Here is a 6,642-nt window from a genome sequence, read left to right on the forward strand (position 1 = left end):
AGCTTAGCAACCGAGACTGATCCTTTGTTTCAAGGACAAACGGAGCAAAGTAGTGTAAACAAACCTTCGGATTCCATGTAATTTCTTTTTCTTATACCATTTTCTAAATTCTTTTTTTACCATATTGTTCTAATTCTGTATATATTTTTTTAGAACAAAGAGCCCTTTAAAGTTTTATTCAAGAAAAAAAAGGGCAAGAAAAAAAATAAAAATCTGCAACTACATAAGTTCTAAAAAAAAAGCATTTCGGGGTGCATTTGGTTATTATTTGGGTGCATTGTTATCTTATTTGGGTGTATTTCAGGTTCAGTCGGGAAGAAGAATCGTTGAGTGACCCAGCTCAACAACAGATCATCGTTTTTCGACCATCCTCTCAACCGCTTGATATGTAAGTTTTATAACTAAATTTCAACACTCTAATCTATTTTAAAAGGGTTTTCTTAACATTTTATTTTTGTCTTATTTAGGGTTCCAATTCAACTATGCCTGCCTTCATCCCAGGCAATATCAGAAAGCCCTGTGCCACCATTTGAACCATCCCCCAACAAAGAGGTGAGAAAATTTATTTGGGTGTATTTCGTTATTGTTTGGGTATATTGTTATCTTATTTGGGTATATATCCTGAAAATTGAGCTGGAATTGATTTTTTTATAATCTAATTCATTTTCTATAACCTCACAGCACTCCAGAACCCCAAAAAGTTGATGAAAGCACACCAACAATGCCACAAACTCCATCTAAAATATAAGTTCATCAAAATAGAAATTGATTTTCGATATCATTTGTTTATTCTTATTCTTATAGTACGATATATGTCAACACGCAGTGATCCAACCCCTGAAGCGACTGCTGCTGCACTATTGATGATGGTCAGGACAGTGTCCTATGTACCTAAAGAATTACCGTTGCCATCATTCAGTCTTGGCCTGACTGATTCAAGCCAAGAAGAAACACAGACCCAAGAAGGGGTTGGGCAAGCAGAAGATCAGGTGGTAAAAAATCCAGAAACCACAGTATTAATAGAAGAATTAGATGTGCTGGTGGAAAAGATTGCAAAGAGTGGAGAAAAGAAAACACTAGATTTTTCAGAAGGTAAAACTCCGCCAACTGAAAAGTAAACTGTGGGCCAGATTTTTGACAAATTTGAAACTTCTGTAAAGAGAAATTTAATGTCGGCCAAAATGAAAGAAAAATGCTACGTCTAGACAACACGTATCAGGACATACGCGGACGACAGTACTCATGAGTATGATTCACTTTGCACACTAAATGCCCAACAACCATTGGTGCTGTCAAGAGTCCACTTTGCATCTTTAAAAGTTATTTCATATATTGAAGCTGACGTAAGATTAGAATAATATTAATGATTATGTTATGACATGTGACTGCAATATTGGTTGATGTAATTAATTTGGCTATTTTGTTTTTTTAGATTGTCACTGCCATGTGCTTGATCCTCAACCAAGAAAATATTAAAAGATTCCAGGAAGAAATTTACTGTCTCCCACCTAATATTGTGGTAAGGTATAATGCATTAAAATTTGGGTGCATTTTGTTATCTTTTGGGTGTATTAAAAGATTTCTTTTGGTGTTTCACAAATGCTGCAGAACATGGCCATTGGAAATCATCCAAATGGGGAGTTCTTACAGCCGAAATCCAAAAAGCCATTTAATGTCGAAGACTACCCAATGTTTATACCCTTTTTGGACCGGAAAAAATTAGCATCACATCCATATGTAAGTTTTCATTTCTAAAACTTCTTATCACAATTCTTTTGTTATCTTTGAATTAAACTAAAACACTGTTCAATGTGGAGATGTTTCAAATTTTTGCACGTGTTTGCTATTCAAATCATTGGTGGATATGGGTGGTTGATGTAAGAAAGAAAAAATTTTATATACTTGACCCCTATCACAAGACGTGTCCCTCCAGAGACAGAATGAAGCTAAATAAATTTATTGTAAGTTAGTTATGTTTTTTGCATTTTGAGATTTGGGTGCATTTCAATTCAAAGTAAGGTGTATATTGTTATCCTTTGGGTGTATTGATTTATTAGACTTTTTCCTTCTTATATTCGGCTTTGTTTTTTGTTTTTAGGGGTATGTGATTTCGAGAATTAAGGTATATGCTGGGGGCACCTCTCAAGAGAAAAGATCGTGAAATTGAGCCTCCTTACATTGATATTTCAGGCCAAAAAATAGACTACAGATCTTTCACTCTGAAAAATTGTGTTTTCAATTGCTGTCCTATTTTAATTTGCTAAATTATTTTTGGTTTTCAGCTATGATTGTGTTATTTATGTCATGAAATGGCTTAAAATAATCGAGCCTCAAAACGTTAAAAAGGGGAAGTATGAGTAGAACAATTGGACTCAGGTAATTATATTTAAAATTATATAACTCTCTATTACTTTTCTAAATTAACAGATTTAATTCAAATATTATTCTTTCAAACTATAGGCAGAGGTCGACCACTTCAGAGTTGAATTTGCTTCCTGAATTCTTTTTCATTACATGAATCGTGACAAAGAGGCAGCAATCAAGGAAAGTGAAACAATGAGATTGTCGAAGCCATCTGCAGCTTTGTTGAGCCCATATTGTCAAGTAGATTCTTATGATATTGAAAGTGACAGTGATTGACTTCAGTTTTATGTAGTTTTGAAATAGTTTGAACACTTGTAAAATTTGCGAATATTTTATTCATTTGTATTATAAAATTTGTTTGAATAGATAAACTGTCTATGCTGTATTCAAAAGCTGTAAATTACAGGTACATAGAAAATAAAGAAAAACAAAACCAAACCAACTAATACGCCCAATTACTTTAATTATGCACCCAAATATAACCCGTATACACCCAAATATATACCATAAATACCTAAAACTCTAAACCCTAAAACCCTAAAATCCTAAACCTTAAACTATAAACCCTAAACCCTAATTATGCACCCAAATATAACCCGTAAACACCCAAATATATACCCTAAATACCTAAAACCCTAAACCCTAAAACCTTAAACCCTAAAATCCTAAACCCCTAAACCCTAAAGCCTAAACTCTAAACCCTAAACCCTAAAATCTTAAACCCTAAACAAAACAATAATTTATAACATAAACAGCAGCATCTGAAAATATATAAATGTAAAATGTCAAACACAAGAAAATTCAGAAATACACCCAAAGAACTGAGCTTTACACCCATATTCTGTAACTATACACCCAAAAAACTATCCCCTGCTGCTGGTTCTCTGAGCTGATAATTCATAACATGTCCGTGATATTGGCTGGAATTTGGACACACCACTGATGCAGCATCAAAGAGGTTTAACTGAAAATAATAAAATCACATATTAGCAAAAATATTAACAAGAAAATTAAACTCAATCACCACATATTTAAAGAACATCACTTTTACCTCGTTTAAAGCTTTCGCTTTCTTCTTCTTTGAGGCATTTGCAACCTGTTTGTCCAATTTTGAACCTAGCCTATTTTTTGGACGTCCTCTTATTCGAACCCTTGGAGAGCTTTAAAGCTCGTTAGTAGATTCCAAGTTGGCATCTTCTTGAGATAACAAATATGTCCCCTTCCTTTTAGCTTTCAGTTCTTCCATCTCAACCATGATGTTATCGTACGCACGGTGCAGAATGGCAGTCAGCTCCTCCGATTCTGATGCCAATTCGCAAATATTTTGCAAACGAAACACCAATTTATCAAATCTCTTGCTTCTTGGCTCCAATAGTGACTCGTCGTGGCTGCTCTTGATGTGTGTGTGTCGCCTCTTTACCGTCTTGCTCCATCGTTCCAATATATATGTCGGTGACACTTGGGTTACTCGTTTAAAGCTTAACACGCTTAGTGCGTGACGACATAATATCCCTCTTGACTCGAATAATAAGCATTGGCATTTCACTTGGTCTGCTACTGAGTCGTAAGTAACCACAAACTTGTTGAATATTGAACTGAAAACTTGTTCTCCAACTTCGTATACTGAATAGCCTAGAGCAGAATTCGTTAATCTTGTGATGCAATTCGCCTTCCCTCTGAATTGTGATTGGACTTCCCTAAACTTTTGGTGAGTGTACACATGTTGAAACTGAGCTTCAATGGAGGATTTTGTTGCACACGGTATCACCGTATGAAAATCTGCAGCATCCGATTCTCTCTCTGCTTGCTCCCTGCTTCCGAGGCAATTATCGTATTATTTGACAAATTGAATAAGCGAGCTGTTCCATGTATAAACTTGATAAAAAATGAATGCATGTTCTCGCTCCTTTGTGTGCTTCTCATCCCAGCTTAGAATTGGTTATCCAGATAAATTGGAACCCATATATGACGGTCTTCATAAAGATCTGCAAAATACACCCAAATCAGACTACAATGCACCCAAAAACATGTAATTTGCACTTCTGCTGCAGATTTTAAAAAATATTACCTGAAAGCCACTTGTTGTCCACAAGACTATACTTCGCAAAAAATCATTCCAATTCCTATCAAATGAATCTTTGTTATGAGAGTTCCAAACAACTTGGCTCATTTCTTATTCGATTTCTGCATGTCCCTTGTACCCGTTTAATTTGCTTGGAATCTTCTTCGTGATGTGCCAAATACACCAACGGTGAATTGTTGTGGACATACAAGCTTCGATAGCCCTTTTCAATGATGTGCATTGATTGGTGAGAATCCCTTTCGAAGCATTTTCTCCCATGCAACGAAGCCAACATTGAAATAACTATTTGAATGATTCAATTTCTTCGTTTTTCATCAAAGCGCATCCAAGAAGTGTTGACTGACCGTGGTGATTTACCCCGACAAAAGAACCACAAACCAGATTATACCTGAAACAGATTACCACAAGACAGAATTATAATCAACAAAATGCACCCAAATAATGATTCTATGCACCAAAAAAATGCCAATATACACCTCTGCAGCAGATTCATAAAACAACATAAATTCGGCATCATAAACCAGAACACCATGTTACCTGTTTGTATTGTAGGTGGTATCAAATGAAATAACATCTCCGAAATACTCACAGGCAGCTCTGCTTCTTGCATCTGCCCAAAAAACAAGCTTAATGGACTGATCGTCCTCGAGTTCGAGCTCGAAAAAGAAATTCCGATTCTTCTCTTTCATTCTTAATAAGTATTTTCCAAATTCTTTTGCATCCTCTTGTTCCGAAACATTCCGCACTTCTCTAGTGATGTAATTTTTCACGTCTTTTTCGATAAAATTTAACTCGCGGTGACCCCCGGCTGCTGCAACAAATGATTGGAAAGTTTTGCTAGGTTTGATACCGGCTTTTTCATTATTCTCTATTGTACGACGCACGGACATGCTTAGTTCCCTGTTCTGTTTGAGTATCTGTGCTTGATTTGGATAGCAAGGATGTGAATAATGCAACACGACCTTCAAAATGATCCAAATACCAACATCCTTCAATACATATACATAAATTCTTGCAGGACAATTTAAACCAGCTGAGAGATTTGTCTTCTCGGTAGGAGATATTTTCGATTTTCATTTTTTCTCTCTAATATATGTAATTAATTTATTCTTAATTTCATTTTCCTTCTTATTTGTGCACCGAACTCTTGTAGAAAAACATGCAACCTTTGAATAATCCTTGTAGAATTTTGCAGCATCGTCAAGGATTTTAAAAGTCATCTAAACCTTGGGGACAAACTGGTCATCAACTGCACAGGAGGTCTGCAAAAATAAACTCAAAAATACACTATATTAAAACAGAAATTAAAACAATTCAACTAAAATAATAAACTGTAACAAACTGTAAATGCACCCAAAATTTCCATAAATGCACCCAATTATTACTGATCTACACCCGAATGTTTGATATAAAATGGACAAAATTATTTTAATTCTAAGGAGAACTAGTGCATTAGATTCAATTCAAATAAGGAAGAACAAACAGCAAATATCACAGGCAAGGTTCACAGATTATTCAGCTACACAATCAAAAAACTACTAATCAGATTCAAATTCAGATTCAATTACTAACTAAAACTAAATCACACCTCAGGAACTTCATTGGATTCAGTTTCAAAATCCACTTCGCTCTGGTTCAGCTGAGAATCTGAAGTTGAATCATCAATTATCTTCAAACGCAAAACGAAACGAAAAATCTGAAGCACGTAAGGCAGAGAGAAACGCAGGTAAAACACGAAGGAGAAGGCACAGAGAAACGCTCGAAAGAGATCGAAGAGAGAAGGCAAGGAAACACAGAAGAAATTCGAAAAAGGAAACGAAATCCTTTTGAAAAAGGAAGTTATATATTCGCGCGTTGATTAATTGAAAAATCTGTTAAATAGGCGCGTGAAACATACGTCCAAAGAGAAGCGCGTTTTAGGAATAAGGGATATTGAAGACGTGTAAAACTTGTATAGGAAAAAGATTTGTATATGAAAATTTTCTATATTATATCTTTCTTTTTATTTTCGCAAGAAAGAGTGAAACTAGTATATTGGTTAATTTCTTAAATAATAATGTTATAAAATTAATATAATTTATTGTTTTTACGAAATAATTAATTAATAATTTAAAAAATATTAAATATTTTAACCATATTAAAATAATAAAAAATAATTATAAAAATTAATTTTTAAATTATGGTGTATGAAAATT

The sequence above is a fragment of the Arachis ipaensis genome, chromosome B07 (assembly GCF_000816755.2).
Source record: "Arachis ipaensis cultivar K30076 chromosome B07, Araip1.1, whole genome shotgun sequence".
Lineage (NCBI taxonomy): Eukaryota > Viridiplantae > Streptophyta > Magnoliopsida > Fabales > Fabaceae > Arachis > Arachis ipaensis.